Source organism: Pezoporus flaviventris, unplaced genomic scaffold (genome assembly GCF_033815535.1).
Source record: "Pezoporus flaviventris isolate CSIRO_AGI_PZ_B2104156 unplaced genomic scaffold, CSIRO_AGI_Pfla_v1 ptg000031l, whole genome shotgun sequence".
NCBI classification, from domain to species: domain Eukaryota; kingdom Metazoa; phylum Chordata; class Aves; order Psittaciformes; family Psittacidae; genus Pezoporus; species Pezoporus flaviventris.
The window spans coordinates 63,256,220-63,275,886 of NW_026892579.1; the positions used below are offsets into that span (position 1 = coordinate 63,256,220).

Here is a 19,667-nt window from a genome sequence, read left to right on the forward strand (position 1 = left end):
CAGTGTGCTGGTTGGACTGCATCACTCCAGGAGTTCAGTCACGTCAGAGGTGGGAGAAATGATCTGGAGAGAGGGTTTCTGATTGAAGACAGGGATTGCAGGGAAGGTCTTGCTATTTCTCAGGGTGGCAGGCAGAGCAGTGCATCCATCCCTGACTGCAGCAATGCCCTCTGCACATGGAGCACAGCAGCGCTCTGTGCTACAGCTGCAGCCTTTGCAGAGCTGGGAAGAGCCTGGTATATGTAGGACCAACACTGGCAAAGGTAAATGTTGGAGCATTTACTCAGGTCACCTCCAGTGGTGGTGGGTCAGGAGGAAGCTCTCACATCAGCCTGCAACTTCCTCACTGACAGCTCTTTTGCTGCTTTCTCTTTCATAGGAGCATGTCTCTTATGAAGACAGGCTGGGAGAGTTGGGCTTGTTCAGTCTGGAGAAGAGAAGGTGCCAGGGAGACCCTAGAGCAGCTTCCAGTGCCTAAAGGGGCTACAAGAAACCTGGAGAGGGACTTTGGACAAGGGCCTGTAGGGACAGAACAAGGGGGAATGGCTTTAACCTGACAGAAGGGAGACTGAGATGGGACATTAGGAATAAGCTCTCCCCTGTGAGGGTGCTGAGGTGCTGGCACAGGGTGCCCAGAGAAGCTGTGGCTGCCCCATCCCTGGAAGTGTTCAAGGCCAGGTTGGACGGGGCTTGGAGCAACCTGCTCCAGTGGAAGGTGTCCCTGCCCATGGCAGGGGGTTGGAACTGGATGAGCTTTAAGGTCCCTTTGAACCCAAACCATTCCAGGTTTCTGTGATTCTGTGAAGCATACACTGAGGTTGGTGGCAAGACCTTTCCCTTCATGTCAGAGTAGAGGTGCTGCTGATCACCACTAAAACCTCAATGTCAGAAACTCCTCTTGAAATAGTATCTTCCTTTTTTTTTTAGTTTCTATTTTAAATGTGGATCCATATAAAGCCCCCCCCCCCCCCCCCCAGATGTGTGCTGTGGGTGTCTTGTGTTGCAGGTGGGTGTCGTGTTTATTCCCCACTCTAACTGGGAACATACTGGGAGCGTGGGACAGGCTGTCAGCATGACCCACACATGATTTACTGGTCTGTCTTGTTCGTCCTCCGTGCGAACACGCAGGTCCCAGCTCACAGATCAGTAGGAGTGTGCTATCACAGCAATCCAGCTCCAGGCACTTCTGGGATGGAGTTGCTGATAGCTGCACCCCAAAACCACCCTGAGCACCACACCCAGCATGTGTGCAAACACACAGAGCTTTATTTGAAGTGGATGAAGGGATGCAAGCATCCAGTATGCCTCTCTACAGCTACCTGAAAGGAGGATGGAGAGACAAGGTGGCCGGTCTCTTCTCCCAAGTAACAAGCTGTAGGACAAGTGGAAACAGCCTTAAGATGCACCAGGGGAGGTTTAGACTGGAGATAAGGAGCAATTCCTTCCCCAAAGGGTGCTCAGGCATTGGAACTGCCCAGGCCAGGGCTGGAGTCACCGTCCCTGCAAGTGTTCAAACACTGTGTAGATGAGGCCCTCAGTGACATGGGTTAGTGGTTGGCAGTGCTGGGGAACAGCTGGACTTGCCACCAGTGGGTCAGCAGGCACGGGTGGCCCTGGCCAAGCTGGTGTGCACCTCGCCAGTTTGAGGGATGAGCATGGCATGCTCCTGTCTGCAGCGTGGTGGGGCAGTCCCCCCCACCTCTGCCTTGAGCTGGCACCTGTGCCTCCTGTATCCACATGGTCCTGGCCAGAAAAGGTTTATGGTCGTTTGTGCTGCAGTAAAGAGAAGAACCCCAAATGTTGCTCCTGCAAAAAATGTGCTTAAAGCCCCTTTGTGCTGGGTGTACTGACTGAGGGGAGCAGCTTGCACGCTCCTCTCAGTATTGGAGCCTTAAGGTCAGCCTGAAAGGCAGGATGGGGAGCTCTGCGCTGCTGGGAGCCGGGCTTTAATCGTTCTTTGGTGGCTCTTGGGTATTCTAAGGTTCGGTCGGTGATGCCCGTTTGGGGGTTCCTCACTGTGCCTCAAGAGTGATGGACTTGGGGAAGTGCAGGTCTGGGTTGATGCTCTCAAAGCAGAGCTGTCACAGGCAGCGAGGATCAGCTTTAGAGCTGGGCAAACCGTGCTGTGCCTCACCGGATCTTGATTCCGAGTGCTTCTCGGAGGAGGGAAGGGGAAAGCCTCACAGCATCCTGCGGGATGCGGGTCCGGTGCCGGCCCTGCCCGCTCCCTGTAGCGGGGTTGGGAGCGGGGTGCCTCGGTCCCGCCCCGCGCAGCACCGCCCGCGGCGCAATGGCGCCACCTGTCGGCCGCGCACGGCGCCGCCCGGCATCTCGAGCACCCGCAGGCGCCGCTCTCCAGGGCTGGGGATTGTGGCTGGAAAGATGGTCGTTGGAAAAGGACCTGGGAGTGCTGGTTGGCAGCTGAACACGAGCAGCGTGGGCCCAGGCAGCCAAGAAGCCAACAGCATCCTGGCCTGTATCGGCACCAGTCTGGCAGCAAGGCCAGGGCAGTGATTGTGCCCCTGCACTGGGCACTGGTGAGGCTGCACCTCGAATCCTGTGCTCAGTTCTGGGCCCCTCATTACAAGAAAGACATTGAGGTGCTGGAGTGGGGCCAGAGAAGGGCAACACAGCTGGTAAAGAACCTGGAGCCCAAGTGTGATGGGGAATAGCTGAGGGACGTGGGGGTTTCAGACTGGAGAAGGGAAGGCTCAGGGGGGACCTTATCACTCTCTGCAGCTGCCTGACAGAAGGATGGAGCCAGGAGCGGGCTGGTCCCTTCCACCAAGTAACAAGTGATGGGACAAGAGGCAACGGCCTCAAGCTGCTTCAGGGGAGGTTAAGACTGGAGATTAGAAACCATTTCTTCCCCAGAGGGTGCTCAGGCTTTGGAACAGGCTGCCCAGGGCAGTGCTGGAGTCACCGTCCCTGGAATTGTTCACACACCGTGTAGACAAGACCCTCAGTGACCTGGGTTAGTGGTGGCCGTGGCAGTGCTGGGGCAAAGGTTGGACTTGATGATCTTGAAGGTCTTTTCCAACCAAGTTGATGCTATGATTCTATGACTCTCTTGGCAGTGCCCCCAGCTCTGGTTTCGGGGTACCCACAGACCTGGGAGTCCCACTGGACCCAGTGATGGACAGAGGCAGCTCAAAGGCTGCTCCCACCTCCAGATCAGCACCAGCAGCTCTTGAGATGGGGGTCACAGTATTTCTGTCCTTCTTCTAGGTTAGCCCACCCTATCCTCCCCAGAAGTGAAGTTTGAAAGAGGCAAACCACCAGCTACCCAGAACCACTGCAAAAACCTCTTTTCTTGAAGGCAGGATTTCTCTGTTCAGTGCTTCTTCTCAGTCAATGAATAAACATTAAAAGCAGAGGCTCTAGTGTGGGTCAAGAAAGCACTTCAGAAGTAGTGGTTTATTATTATTTTTTATTTCCCACTGCTATAATGTCAGGGAACAGTCAGGACCTCAGGCCTGCCCTGGGTTTTATCTTACCATATTCATAAGCAGAAAGACATTTTGCCTGTAGGTGACCCATGGGGCAGCAGTGACATGTCCACTAGCTGCACTGCTGGCTGTCGCCCAGCTTGGGTTTTACACTATAATTATTAAGCTAAGTCCTCCAAGGGTTTCCACTGCATCCCTTCCTAAATGGCATTAACCCTTGGGATGCTACAGCCATGCCAATTGTATGCTGGGCTGCATCAGATGAAGTGTGACCAGCAGGTCAAAGAGGGGATGCTGCTCCTCTACTCTGCTCTCGTGAGACCCCACCTGCAGTACTGTGTTCAGCTCTGGGTCCCTCAGCACAAGTGGAGGTCATGGAGATGTTCTGAGGGCTGGAGCAGCTCTGCTCTGGAGCCAGGCTGAGAGAGCTGGGCTGGTTCAGCCTGGAGGAGAGAAGGTTCCTTAAGGGGAGACCCTGGAGCAGCTGTCTGGGGAGCTGGCCACCAGAAAAGTTGTTGCTTGACTTGGCCATGTGGTTCAGAATGCCTGTTAGAGGGAGCTGTATGTCTTTAAAATTCTTGAGAGCATGGTTAAACTCTGTACAATTAGAGACTTACCTTGAACCCCTTTGAAGCAGATCCTAAAGCTCTGCTTGTTTTCTCATCAATACCACCACTGCATTCGTGATGCTACCAACCACGCAATGAAAAGTGATGTTTTTCCTGAAAACTGTATCCTGAAGTCAGATCTCCAGGAGTCTCAGAAGCTTTACAGGGGCACATTTTAATTGTATAAATGAAATCATTTCAATGCCATTACATCGTATATCAGCTTTCCAACGGTTCCCCTACATTTTGGGCTGTACTGTACTCAGGAGAGTTCCAGAGAGCTAAAAGCCAAGTGCAGTGAGAGCAGTCAGAGGCCCTTTGGTGGTCAGCAGCTCTTTGCAGGCACTCCAGCAGCCTTTGGGAGCTGTCAGGGAACATCTCTTATTGAAGCTGCTGCTTGTCTCTTTTGCCTCCTGTCTGATTGAAATCCTCACTGCACAGCATTGTACCTGCTTGAAAGATAACCAGGAAGTTCAGTTTTCAACAGATGAAAATGGAATTCAGTTCCTCGCTGAGTGAAAATTGATGTTTAAAGCCACAAAGCGTTGTTTTGTTCCCAAGTGTTTTATAGAAGAGAGGAATAGAGTTTAAGTTTTGCCTTATTCCCTTCGTGTTTTCCTTTTTTCTCTCTTTCCCAGTAGCAGTATGAAAAGAGGAAAAATTAGATGTAAAAAGGGAAAAATGATGGGAAGTATGAGGGCGGAGGGAAAGAATTAAAGTTCCTGTTTCTTCCAGTTCCATTCTGGTTTGATCGCAGAACTTGTATGCTAAATAATGAACTTAAACACTGATATTTGTATCTCTTGCAGTGCTCTGATGTGATTTTTACCCCATCCTTCAGACTTACTAAAGTGAAAGCAGTGACTATCAAATGCATTTTCTTGTGCAGTTTGGTGCCAGCAGCAATAGTTGATGGTAGTGACATAATTCCGTTAGTTATGTGGCAGATCAGTCTTACCTGACTCCTCAGAAAGGCCCCAAATGCTTATTAATGGAGGCATCCAAATGTCCTGTGATGTTTGACATCACTTTGTTATCGTGGTCATGAATCCAAAGAAGAAGACTATCAGCTTGGGCAGATACCAATATCCTAGATGCTCCACTGCAATTCAGTACAATACTGACCTATTTATTTCTATACCTCATTAGATGCTCTAGTATTTTCCCCATTTTTCTTTTCTAAAGGCATTTGCATTCCTGTCATTTACTTGAGGCTTCTTGCTCACTGTTAAATGTCGTTCAGTCATAACAGAGCTGAGAAGGAGCAGAGAGGGGAAAACGAAAGAGGCAGCTAGTAATGGGTGGTGCAGTAGGAAGCTGTAATGCATGGACAGCACACACCGCTGCTCTAAGAGAAGTTTAAGGACACATAGCCCTCAGTGTCTGAAAACCAGTGTGTGAGCATGTAATTATAGGGCACACATATCATAGGGTCACACTTATATTCCACAGACAATATTAAATTACTGATTTGTAACTTGTAAGCATTGACCTTCGCAGTTTGGGGTCCTCAAGTTCAACCAAAGTCCTTGATCCTTGGGATCCTCAAAGTTAAACCAAGTTACTTCATTTGACTAATAGATTGTCAGCAATAGAGAAACTTTGTCTTCTCTCAGATTTTGGCACTGGGTTTCCAAGCCACTGATGACTTGTAGTCATGTGTTAATGGTAGATCTTGTGCGTTGGTGCCTTTCCTTCAATGTTTCTCTGAATCGGATCTCACATCTTTTAACAGGTCAGCTACTTCTGAAGCACAATTGATCCAGTGTTTCAAGTGTTCCTTTATACCTGTGAATGCCCTTTTGAGGCAGAAGACATCTTGCCAGAATTGTGATCCCATCTGTCTTGGTCTTGTAAAGTTATTTGGGTTGGAAGGAACCTTTGGTGGGCATCTAGTCCCATCTCCTGCTCACAGCTGGTCCAGTTGGCAGTTTTGCAATGAACATAGTGCAGTGGCAATGCTATGGGTCTCAGAAGCCCTCCATCTGTAGAGACATTCACAACCCAACTGGACACAGACCTGGGCAACCTGCTCTGGCTGACCATGCTTGACCAGGTGGGTTGAACTAGTAAGTCCTTTCCAACCTCAGCTGTCCTTTGATTCTTTAAGGATCATGTTCATGGCTATCAAGTATTTTCTGTATGTGAGTGAAAGAGCTCAGTTTTGATTACTGGAAATAATCCAATGGGAGACTATTTGGGAAAATTAAACAGTGCTGGAAAATAGGCTTTCCAGTGCTCTCTGTAAAGCATCTGACTGGGATGGTCGGTCAGGACCTCCCCTGGGGCAGTCAGCTCAGGTTTATCTACAGCCCTCATGTGCTTCATGGAGGCCACTAGACCTCCCACCTACTGAAGAACCTCGAATCAGTCTCAGGGCATTGAACGGGCGTTAAAAACTGAAAACTCTGAAGAACAGAGACCCCCAGCGGAGATCTATGGAGTTTCACTTGACGTGAAAACACTGATGATGCTCTCTAGAAAACCAGAACATACAGATAAAGTATAATTCAAAGTACAGAATAATTCATCAGAACAGCTATTCGCCATTGAAAGGCAAGCACTGCTTTCCCTCTCTTGGGAAAAAGCAAGCTCCTAATGCAAGAGATCCAGGTTGGATGGGGCTTGGAGCAACCTGGTCTAGTGGAAGGTGTCTAGTGGAAGGTGATTGGAACTGGATGAGCTTTAAGGTCCTTTCCAACCCAAGTCTGTGAGTCAATGATCCTATGTTTCTCTGCTGCCACGCACACTGAGCCTTTAACTACAACCAGCATCTCGAAGTCATGTTTCATAAGATAAAATAAATCCTTTTCTCATTATAAATCCTACATGAGTCAGGATTATCCCATTTCTGCAGCCCAGAAAATTAGGTCAGACAGGAGAAATGACTTGATGGAGGCCACCAGGGAACTCTGTGACAATTAGGGTGGAGGAGCCCTGGGATAATCTGTCAGGTCCCAGTGTTTGCTGCATCCTTTCCACACTGGAAAAAGCCAGTAGCATCACTTCTTTTGTCCTTTGAAACTGCTGGATGATCACAGTAATGGGTTATCTCTTGGGCTAAGCACACCTTTAAATGCATTTCTTAACACTGTCAAATAGTCCAGCTCCCAAATTCCTTTCCTGTTCAGCATTAATATTAATGCAGATTTTCTGACTTAAACACATGGGCTTTTCTTGAGGGTGCAGACACCAAATTGACTTAAGCTGGAGGAAAAACCTTATTTGGGAAACCCTGAAAATCATCTTTAATCAGAAGCTCATTAAATGCAGAGCAGAAAATGCAAACAGCTCATTTTGAAAAGGGCCACGCTCTGGGTTTTGGCTTCCCATCCTTTTCCCCAGCACAATGACAGATGTGCTCTGTGCTCACCACAGCCAAGCTTCACTCGAAGGTCAGGGGATACGGATTTAGAAATGAAACCTGACTGAAATGAAATTGCTTTTGCCTGTCAACGCATCCTCTCGTTATAGGTACATCAGAGATATTTAGTGGTCTCTTCCAGAGGCTTGTCTGTGCAGGAGAACAAAGGAAGCACCCTGCAGTGAGCTGAGCAGGTGAAATAAACACTCTGCTTTGGGCAAGCTGTTGCAGAGGATTCTTCCATACAAAATCCCTTTGTAATAATAACAGCCAAGCGTGTGTGTGTGTGTGTGTGTGTGTGTGCGCAGTGTCATTTTCACCTACAATGATCCAGTGTTTTACCTGAATTAATTCCATGTCTTGTCTCTCCTTTTGAAGTGTTACAGGCAAGTTACTGAACAGCACCCAAGGTGTCATTTTTGGTGACCAGTCTGGCAGTACCAGGTCAGGGGTAGGTGAAGATGATGGTTTTGAAGGCTTGGTTGTAGTTTAAATCCTCTTCCTCAGTATCCCAAGGATGGAGATTCCCCCATCTCTGTGGGCTAGTGCATCAGTGTAGCAGGTTGGTGCCCCATCCTGGTGGCCTTCTGCTGGTGTCACTCCAGCCTGTCAATGTCCTTCCTCCTCCAGAAGGTATCAGAGCACTGTGTGTTTTCATATATACTTGTCTGGACTTAATTATTTCACTTGGAAAATCCTAATTGCTCCTGTGTGGATGAATTGTGATCTTCCAGCAGTGTTTTCCTAAGTGCTGAGTTTTCTGGCCCAGCTCCCAGCCAGGCTTTGGTGCCTTCGGAGGGACTCAGCCAAGCTGCCTTCCTGAATCTGTAAGATACAGCCCATAGCCTCAGATAAGTTACAAACACTGCTGTATTTTAATTCTGTTTTCATACTTTCTGTCTAAAAACATACTGCTCCATTGCCTCCTTCTTGCAGGGAGCACAAATCCCACTCCTGCCTGGCATGCATCTCCTGAGCTGCTGCAAAGCCAAGCTCTCAGGAGCCTTTGTCAGGAATAAGGCTCCTTTATCTGCCTTCCTCTGTATCCATTTGAGAGAGGGGGTGAAGTGCAAAGCAGAACATGCTGAAAAGCCTTTAATCACACTGACGCCACCATCCTTTGCTCCTCTGTGGGTCTGCTCCCTGCTGAAGCTGTCTCTATCTGTCCTTCATGCTTGTGTAAGGATGCAGCTCTCATCAGCCTTTTATCTGCTCCTTTCCTCCTCTGGAAGTGTTTTCAGAGTTCACATCACTGCCTGGGAAGGTGCAGTGTTCAGCACACTCCCAGGGGCAAATCTGCTCCCCACGGTGTACGGCCAAGGGGCTTTATTCAGCTCTGCCTAATGCTGTAGCTGTCTCCAGGCTGGAGCTGTCAGGGGCTCTGCAGCACCCCAATCACCTCCACCCATCCTGGTTATCAGCTGTGCTGCTTCGCTTTCTTAACCCCCCTAGCACACAGTGTGAGAGGGCTGATAGTGTTTTTTCAATAAATAACAGTCTTGGTAGCAGTAGGAATGGAAAATATTCTCTTCAAAGGAGAGACAGGCACAGAAGAGTCCTTCTATCTGTGCTGTGAGGCTCTGTAACACGTTGAGTTGCAGGGCATCAGGTTTGGACTTTTGTACCTTATGCCCAAGGGAGACTGACCTGGGTAGTTCTCAGAACGTCTTTTGTTACTCTACAGCTAAAATGAGATAGACTTTTCTCTTTTTTACCCTCAAATTGACTTCTTGTTGTCTTTCCTTCAAATAGGAGAAGAGAAAGCTCGGAGGAAACCTCGTAACAGCCTTCCAATACCTAAGCAGGGCCTATAGGAGATCTGGAGAGGGACTTTTTAGAAAGGCAGGTAGAGACAGGACAAGGAGGAATGACTTCAAACAGAGGCGAGATTGAGATGAGACATTAGAGGAAATTCTTCCCTGTGAGGGTGCTGAGGCTCTGGCACAGGGTGCCCAGAGAAGCTGTGGCTGCCCCATCCCTCGCAGTGTTCAAGGCCAGGTTGGACGGGGCTTGGAGCAGCCTGGTCTAGTGGAAGGTGTCCCTGGAACTGGATGAGCTTTAAGGTCCCTTTGAACCCAAACCATTCTGTGATTCCATGAATCTAAACCTTCTCTGCCTATTCAGATGGTGTATGATATTATGCCACAATCTTACGCTGTTAACTGCAAACCACAGTTGCTGTGTCAGTGCTTCGTGATTCAGACCTTCACTGCTGCAGACACGTGGCTGTGCTACAGCGTAGGTGGGCATCTTCCATGCCTCCAGAATCTACCATGAGCTTTGCTTTTCATAGGAAAGCGTGCCATTCACAGCAGAATGATACTAAAATATGTCCCTGTGTCCCTTCCCAGATTACAAGAGCTAACACAGCACTGCCTTTAGATAGGAGAGTTTGGGCATGGATATCTTTAGCTGCCTTGCAGCCCAAATTGGAGGGCATGTTGTGGAACATAACACAAGATAGCAGACAGGATTATGGCGTGTGTATTTCTGTTTCTGGATCCCTTTAGCACTGCATATTTAAGCAAGGTCAGTTATAATACAGCTTGAAGCAGGAAGATGAAGATGAAAGAGCTGCAATTAACATGATCAAGCCCATATTTTCTTACGAACAGCGAATGCAAATGCTAACGCAGAGGAGCAGACAAAGACCTCTCCCAACCCATGTATGTGCTGAAAATTCAGCTCGCACATCAATAAACTGTTCATGGAGAGACTCTTCAATATCTTTGTATTTTAGCCTTGTCATCAGCAACTTTTCAGGATAATTATGTTGTGTGAAATGATTACTACAGAATGAAAGAGCAAGCTCCGGGGTAGTTTGTCTCTGTGGCAGTTCATTTCTCAGTGATATGAGTGATGGTTTTAATCAACAGGTCTGTGCAATGGAATAAGTTCCACTGTCTCATCATTGCTTTGGGGTGTGGGCTGTTTGCACCAATAACTGGGTTTTATAATCAGAAATAGCTCCTGCTACATCCCAGCAAAGAAAAGGACACATAACTGTGAGTGAGTATATTATGCTTTACAGCTGACATTTCCAAAGCTGGATGCCCATATCCCATTTGTGTTAATGAGCACAGAATACTGAAGCCCATAGTTGCCCTGAGTGTAAAATCTAGGTATGCAATGCTTAATTTGGAGGATGTAGAAGTCAGCGATAGGCTCCTGTTGGTATCAAAATCTGTTAAACTTGACTTCAAGGATTCCAGAGGAGACACGATCCACTTCACCTCCAGCAGAGGGGCTCTGGAGTAACTAGCTGGCTTGATGCTGTGGGCTTATAGTAGCATAAGCTGCAGCAGCTGTGTCAGGGTAGGGATGGACACCAGGGCATCCACAGCCGATGGCATGACAGAGCCAGAAGAACCTGAGTCTTTCTCTCACCCTCCTGTTTATCCCACCTGGCAGCAAAGCTCTGCTTTAGCAATGTGGAATGGCCTGAACGAGGCTGTGTTTGTGCTTTGTAACACTACAGAGGTGACAGCAAGGTAAGCTGTTCTGTGAGCCAATATATCTTGGTCCTTAATGGCCTTAAGTCATAGCATGGAAAGGCAAAGTGAATCTAGATGCTGTCCCCAGTTAATTCTTGGTCACTCTTCTGGAGACACACCTCAAAGCCCTTGTTTTACTGAGTACTGAGCTGTTAATTTGTGTCTTTCCTATGTATCTCAGTGTGCTGGTTTGGGCTGGGATAGAGCTAATTTTCTCTGTAGTACTTGGTGTGGGGTTGTGTTTGGGATTTGTGCTGGAAGCAGTGTTGGTAACACAGGGATGTTTTAGTTACTGCTGAGCAGCGCTTACACAGAGCCAAGGCCTTTTCTGCCTCTCACCCACCCCACCAGCGAGCAGGCTGAGGGTGCACAAGGAGCTGGGGGGGACCACAGCTGGGACAGCTGATCCCAACTGATCCAAGGGGTATCCCAGACCATACAGCATCATGATCAGCACATAGAGCTGGGGAAGGAGAAGGAAGAGGGGGGGACATTGGTAGTGATGGTGTTTGTCTTCCCAAGTCACCATTACTTGTGATGGAGCCCTGCTGTCCTGGGGATGAGTGAACACCTGCCTGCCCATGGAAGTGGTGAATGAATTCCTTGCTTTGCTTTGCTTTGCTGGTGTGTGCAGCTTTTGCTTTACCTGCTAAACTGTCTTGATCTCAGCTCATGTCCATCTGTAATCAAATATAGCCTCTAAATATTAGGACATACCAGATGCATGTAAGCAATTAGAGCTGAATATGTATTTATTCATATTGACTTTCATTGTCTGATGCTGTAAGATTTACTTGCTTTGGGTGTTTCAGTTTTATTTTGTTTTCCTGGCAACTTGAATCAAATAGCTCTTGGGTAGAAACAAGAATGCAGTTAAACATGCAAAGAAACTTAGTTGAATGAAATAATATTAAGTGTTTGATACATAAGCAAAAGCCAGGCTTATCAGAGCATGTCTTACACTCAGTGCTGGTTCATCAAGTAAAGGAAATGTTACCTGAGGCTAGCAGAATGAGCTGTTTTATTGTCTCCATGTTCTTCTGATTTTATAACCAGCAGCTCTCGGCCTCGTCTTTCATCTTATTTATTAGAAATAAATGCCCTGTTTTTCCAGCTCCAGATTCACTTGTTCATTCAAAGCTAAACCAGCAAAGTAAGAAGTTCTGTCTGCTGCAAGCTCCTTGTACTTCAGCAAGCTCTGGTACTAGAGGCTTATCAGATTCCCCTTTATGTTTTCCTCCTTGAGGCAGGATTCTTAAAGGCTGGCTTTATAAAGGCAGAAATCAGATATATCCAGTAAAGGTTAACCATTCACAGTGCATTGTATGTAATGGCCTTGGAATGGGAACCAGGGAAATTCCTGTCGACTTTCTGTGGTGCATTAAGTGTTCTTGAAAACTTTGTCTTTGGTCTTCCTGAGAGCTCCCCCTCTTGCTTACAGCATCTTAATGACTTTTCAAAGGGTGAATTACAGTTCTTTAGGAAAGTAAATCTGAGGAGCCGGGTGGAAAAAGAACAGGTCTAAAATTGAGACCTGTGCACCTGGGAAACAGACACCCCCCCCCTTGTATTTAGCATGCACTACACACCTCACTGGATTTACTGAATTAGCACTGAAACACAGGAGGAACACGCCATTTCCCAAAGCAGATAAAACCAGGAAGTCTTTAAATGATTTCTGGGATATTAAATACATAGAGACTAAGCCACGTTGCAGCAGCCTAATTATTTTACAATACTGTGAGTAAATCAGTGGGCATGCACTTAATTTTTAACAGTAGGGAGCCTCTATTACTTCTGCTGTGTGGGGCTCTCATTTGCAGTTACTGAGCTCTTACTACAGGCAATAATTCTGTATGAAATGGGCAGCATTTCAGCAGGTGTTTGGTGCTACAGATCGTGACAGAAAACAAGCCAAGAGCAGAACATGTGCCTCATCCTTCCCCACTGTTGGCATAGAAGTGGCATTGCAAGGATCTCCACAATGAAAAGCAGACACAGCAGCCTGCCCGCTAAAGAAGAGGACGGGTTATTTTTGAGTGGTCTTTTGAGGACTTTTGGGGTCTATACTGGGGCATGTGAGCTGTTGCCATCCAAAACCAATGCAGCACCTGTGGCAAATGATGGCTTTTCATACAGCATTTGTTACCTTGGCTCTTACCAGCTGACTGCTGGGCTTGAGCAGTGCTGGGAATGGGGGATCCTGCTACAGCTAAGAGCTGGTGGCCAGGGAAAATTGCCTATAGTTGCTAAGAAGGCTATATAGGGGAAGAAGATTCCTCTTCCTTTGTGTTCTCCATGGGGCTTATTTGGAGATGGCCATGGTAGACTTTAAATTGTGACTGACTCCATGTAACATTTGGTATTGCCAGGGGTATTTGTGTATTTTCAAGCACTAATAGTATTTTCCAGGCTGAACATTGGTGTAGCATTTGCTCCCAACTTGCTTCTAGGTCCTTGTCTGGCTTCCTCATGAAAATGACCCAAATTCTGAGCTGGAAATTCCCAAGAGCAAGGATTTCTGTCTGTGCTTTCTCTTCATGATCAGTTTCTTCTGCATGAGCTCCTCAAGGACTCCTACCACTGTAAATCAGCAGAACTGCACCCCTGTCACCCTGTGCTTTGAAGAGGCAAGTCCTCCAGGTACTGAAGCACTAATAGGTACTTCCAGCAGCATCCTTAAGAGATGCACTTCAGGGTTCTCTTGAGCATTGCTTGGGGGCAGCTGGTGATTGAAACTCCTCTGTAAAGCTTTTCACACTCCCATCTCAGGATTATCAAGGTCCAGGTTTCTCTGATGAATGCTACGTGTGACAGAGGGGAGAAGCACTTGCTGCAGAAGGTGATAGTCATGTTTGCTTGCTTATTGTCATCACAGCAGGCAGAAAAACATCCTAGCAAATGGCCTTTTGTTCTTAGTGGTCAGAAATGTTTGAGCTTTCCAGAATTTCCCCTTTGTAGAACTGAATCTGTGCAGCCTGCAACCCCAACAAGAGACTTTCTGTACAGGCAAGCCAGGGCACTGCAACAGGCTGCTCAAGGAAGCTGTAGCTGCCCCATCCCTGACAGTGTGCAAGGCCAGGTTGAACAGGGCTTGGAGCACCCTGCCCTAGTGGAATGTCCCTGCCCATGGCAGGGGGCTGGAACTGGATGAGCTTTGCAGTCCTTTCCAACCCAAACCATTCTATAATTCTATATATTGACCCTGCCTTGGTTCCCCAATGTTGACTGGAAGAGGAAATGTGTCAGTTTTCTGGCACTGCTAATACATCCTAGCACAGAGTTTACAAGTGATGCAGCAGCACTGTGCTTGGGCAGCATGGGCTAGACAAAAATGTAATTCAGAGATAAATGTTATCATTCCAAGTAATTCTTTAAAGGCAGCAGGTATTAGCTGGGATTATCCAAAGGTGTAACTGCCATCATCCCCCCGCTTTGCTAGGTACTGATATCAGAGCTAGCAAAGCTTCAGCCATCGCCATCTCTTTGGGTCTGTGGTACACTGGAGACATCCTGCCCTAGAGATGCTCCTTTGGAAATGTGCCTGTCCTGTTGCTCCCATCTGCCTGGCACCCCAGGTTGCCACATACCTGTTCTCAGCAGGGCTGAATCCCTTGTGATAAGCCACATCGTGCATCACCTCTCCAGCAGTGGTACCCTTATAAGAAGGGGATCACTCGTTGCCATGACAATGAGCCTGTTGGGATGAACATTTCCTTTTGCGAACAGCAATTCAAAGCTTAAAGCAATGCTGCTGCCTCCCAATGCTGATTAGTGCCACGTGCAAACAGAGCTGGGCAAAGCCTCTGGAAAATAAAGGGAAAAGGGGAGGGAAAAGTCATCTGGAGCTGTGGTCCCTTCCCCACCTGGGCTTTGAGCAGTGGGGAAGAGCAATTGCTTTCTGCCTCTTTGTTCCTGACTCCAGCACAAATCAAATCAAAGCTCCCTTCCCCCAGCAAAGCTCGTGCTAAGCTGGAGCACCCAGGGCAAAACCGGATTAGAAACAAAAATCATCCTTGTGGCAGCAGATGAAGAGGGTATAAATCGGAGAGATGGAGGGCGCTGTGCCCCAGGGCTGTGCTCGCGCTGCTAAGCAGGGGCCCAAATCACTATGAGCAGGGGGACCCGGGGTACCCACTGAGCCCTCCCCTGCCCGCTGCACCTGAAACACCATCGGGTTGAGAAGGGCAGTGGCCAGACCTGCTGCGGGTGTGAGTCCAGGAGAGCTGGTTGAGCTGGAGCTGCCTCTTGCCACGCTGGAGGGAGCTCCTGAGACAGCAAAAGTGCTGTGTCGTGTCCAGCCTGCACGAGTCTGACCCAAAATGATGAAATCGGGTTATATTTCAGAATGCTTTTAAAGCTGATGTTGGAACAAAGGTTGTTTCTCTTGAGGTTTTGGATCTATGAAGTGTTAGGGTTTTTCCCCTGCATACATAAGTCTTTGTTAGGTTGTAAACAGTCTTGAACTTTATTTGTTAACTTCTTACGTACAGAATATGACTTTCTCAGAGCCAAGTGGCCCTGGGAGCTGGGGGGTGGGAGAATTCCCAGCTTAAGGATGATGAACTCTTGATTATCCTTTCCTCCATCAGCTGTCCCAACAAACCAAAAATGGAGTGAAAAGTTGGGATGAATGAGGAAGGGCCTGTGGATGAGCCAAGGTGGGGACTGGGGACCACAATGTGTTGCTCATGTGGATGATGCTCAAAGTGTGGCTAGTGTCAGAGCACACAGGTCACCCAGAAAAGGATCCACAGTAAGAAGGAGGTTCTTGCAAGCAGGCATGGAAAAGCAGCGGGGCACTGGATGACTGGTAGGGAAGGTTACAAATACAGAAACAAACACCCTTGTTTGGGGCAGGGTTTGGCAGCCATTGAGATATGGATTAATGTGGTGAAAACTTCTGAGAGGTGGATGGGGAATAAGGACAAGTAAGACCATATCTTTCATGTGCTGGTTATGGATTAACTGTGTTTTGGCACTTTTCCTTCATTCTTCTCTATTTGCTTCAACCACTGAGTGCTGGGTGATGATGATTAGCCAAAAGGCTTCATCCTTTGTGGAGGGGATGTCCCCAGAGCACCCTGACAGTGAGGCTAAGAAGGTCTATAGTGCTTATACCTTGGGTGGAGACCAAAAATAACCCTGTGACAGCACTGAGTGAAGGATGAAAGGGGTGTGTAACCAAAGTCTGATGTGGTGCTGAAAGGCTCTCAAGCCGTGAACAGCTGGATGTGGTGTTTGCAAAAGGCCTTGAAACACAAAGAGCCAGGACCATGCTCCCATGAAAACGCTGGGTTTTCCCTGGTGGTGATGTGCCAGCAGGAGCGGATTAAGGAAGGATTCCCTCGTTTGGGAAGGGGGGACTCCTTAATCCCCAAAGACTGGATTTAAAGATCCTGGAGAGAGTAATCACAGCCAAATGGATTAGCATCAGCTGGGGAGCCAGAGCTTGGTCCTCACCCTTGTTTGCAGCTCCTTTTCTCTTGCAGGCCTGTGTCTTACATGTACTCAGGCACTTGAAAACATAAAATCCACACAAAGAACAGCGTTAAAAAGAGCATTTCCACACTGGAGTCAGGGGTGGTTCCCAGTGAGGAATGTGTCAAACATGGCTGGGGCAGGTGACAGATAGTGGGAGAGGGTTGTTTGGTTTTTAAAGTGCCTTTAATATTACTCCTGCCATAACAAACTGAGCCATCCTTTAGCTTGAAGTAGGAGATGCTCATCAGTTGACAGGAGCCAGTTGGTATAGCACCATGCCTGTGCTGCCCAGAAGGCACTGTGTTCAGCCTTGTGAGGAAACCCATGGATACTGCCTTGGTTGTGTGGGAAGCCTTGTATCCTGGTTTGGGCTGGGATAGAGTTGATTTTCTTCCTAGTGGCTGGTACAGTGCTGTGTTTTGTATTTAATATGAGAATGATGTTGATGACAACTTTGGTTTAGTTGTTGCTCAGTGGTGTTTATACTAAATCAAGGACTTTGCAGCTTCTCACACCCCACTGTGTGCAGTTTGGGATTGCAAAAGGAGTTGGGAGGGGACACAGCTGGGACATCTGACTCCAACTGACCCAAGGGATATTCCAGACCATAGGATGTCATGCTCAGTATATAAACTGGGGCCAAGGGGCTCCTTGGGAACTGGCTGAGTGTCAGTTGGTGAGTGGTGAGCAATTGCATTGTGCATCACTTGGTTTGGATATTCTGTTGTCGTTGTCATCTTCTTCCTTTTGTGTCCCATTAAATTGTCTTTATCTCAACCCATGAATTGAGATTCTCACTTTTCTGATTCTCTCCCCCATCTTGCAGCATGAGTGTCTGGGTGGTGCTTAGTTGGCAGATGGGGAGGTGGCTGGTCTCTTCTCCCAATTAACAAGTGATAGCACAAGAGGTAACAGCCTCAAGCTGCACCATGGGAGGTTTAGATGGAGGTGAGGAGCAATTCCTTCCCCAAAGGGTGCTCAGGCATTGGAACAGGCTGCCCAGGGCAGTGCTGGAGTCACCGTCCCTGCAAGTGTTCACACACTGTAGACGAGGCCCTCAGTGCCATGGGTTAGTGGTGGCTGTGGCAGTGCTGGGGAACGGTTGGACTGGATGAGCTTAAAGCTCTTTTCCACCCAAGTTGACTCTTATTCTACAACACCTTGAAATCGGAGGCTTTGGCAGTGTGACCCTCACTTTTACTTACTGTGATGCGTGCTGTTAAGGAGCAGGACCATGCTCTGCATCTCCCTGACTATGCCAAACATAGCCTGTTCAGCAAGGCTTCTTGTTTGTTTATTTGAAACCCAGTCCCTAAACCAGGGGGATTTGCACAGATTTAGTACAAGTGAAGCGTTTATCCCAGCTCAGGCATATTTTACCTGGGAGATCCTGGAGGAGAAGTAGACCGTAACAGGGCTCAGGTATTGCTGCAGCAGCACATGAACTTGGTGGTGTGTGTGCATTTATCTGGGAGGTGGTAGTTGCCTCAAACCCAGTGAGGATCAGCTCCCCACCATTTCAAATTTAAAGCTGCATTGTTTATTCAGACAGGATTTTATGGCAGCAAACTCTGCATCCTTTTTTGTATCCTCCATAGGCAAGAGGAAGGACAGTGCCATGCTCGGTGCTCCCCAGAGCAGCGAGGGTGGGTGCTGAGCTCAGCAGAGATGGGCAAGCACTAGCCAACCCACCTTGGACTTGGGAACTGGAGCTTTGAACCCTGCTGCACATTGCCTTCTTGGCTGCATTCTTTATAAGTTCCCTTTGGGCAGTATTGAACCACCTCTCTGCATGCTGCCCTGTGACAGGGCTGGCACTGCTCTACTCCAGCCTTGCAAGCGTGGCTAAGCAGTCACCTTGGCTTTCAAGTCCTGTGTGATCATCTCCTGCGGTCAAATCTGACCTCTTTCAGCCTTTGCTTTCAGTTTTCAGAGCCCCTGCATCCTCCTCTTGCAGGTCTTTGCCCTCCCCGTGATGCTGTCTCCTGACTGGGGATGGTTCAGTTTGAAGCCCTCTCCTGCTTCTGTATGAATCCATACTCTGAGAGTGAGTTCACTGATGAAGTACATATAAGCAGCACAGTGGAAAGGAAAGCTGTGGAATATCAGCACTGCCAAGAGCATGGTGCCCTTTTGCTTATGCCACCAAAAGAGCCTGCAGGAGGTAGGGAGTTATCCTGATTTTTCTAGTAATTTCCAGTGTGACTTTGCACTGGGCAGTGTTTCATCCCGAATCCTTAAAGGCATTCACTGCCTGATTCCAAAGGGAGTTACATACATTTCTGTCAAGATCTGATCCTTGAATTCTCCCTTTGCCATTCCATGCTGAGCTGAGGGGTGATGTTTTCTCATCTCCCTCCATTGCACCTGCTCAGCCACCCTGATGCAGAGGGTGATTTCTGTTAGTGTGCCATCAATGCCCAGTCTCAGGGGACTCCTAAACAGTGTGGATACATCTACCCCTGGAGCACTGCCAAGGAACATCCCAGGCACCCTCTGGCAGAAGATGCCCCATCAGCAGGACACACACTCCCATGCTTGGATGCTGGACCAAGGTGCCCCATGCTCAAAGTGGACAGACCTGGAGGGCTGAGGGAAATGTTGGCCTGTTTCGCCTCCCTCCTGGTCCATGTTGATTGAATGGGATTTGGATAGTGGCTGGGCTGCCTGCTCCTACAATTTATCCTTCCATTTTAAATGCTGCCAAGGAGCCATATTAACCTAAGCCTCTTGAAGGGTGAAAATCCTTTCTGTTGTTAAAAACTGACTGTATGGAAGACTCTAAGGATGAGCACTGGTTTGTACCACATACCAGATAGGAGCAGTGGTCTCAGACTGATTTCTAAATCAGGTCGGCTGACGTTAGCAAGTCAAGAACAGCCCACATCCTGGTGCTGTGCTCCATCTGTGCTCAGAGGAGACCCAGGATGGTACCAGCAGAAGGGCTGCAGGGAGAGTACAAGGTGTCTTGGCAAACCTGTGCCTATGTAGAAAATAGCCAAGAGAAAGCCCTGTTTGCAGCAGGTTGTTTTCTATCTCTTGCATGTGGTCATTGTAGCATAGGGTGTCCAGAAGAGATAATCCCCGAGAATAACAGCTAATGGGGAAGAGTGGTAGAGGAGATGAACAACTTTTAATGCTGTCATGTGCTTTAAATCCCTTCATCTCTCCTGCTATAGTCGTAGTGAGGAATTTTTTTACATGGGGAATTTTAGTGCTGCTTTAGAAGAGCCAGATTAGCATTGCCAAGGAAGTAACTGCCTGCCTG

The 19,667-nt window shown here is 48.0% G+C and overlaps 1 protein-coding gene across 2 annotated transcripts in view; it reads left to right on the plus strand.

The window, feature by feature from the left end:
* The window catches only part of PAK5 (p21 (RAC1) activated kinase 5), a 176,599-nt gene that overhangs the window by 56,613 nt on the left and 100,319 nt on the right, over positions 1–19,667 (plus strand). The window lies entirely within an intron of this gene.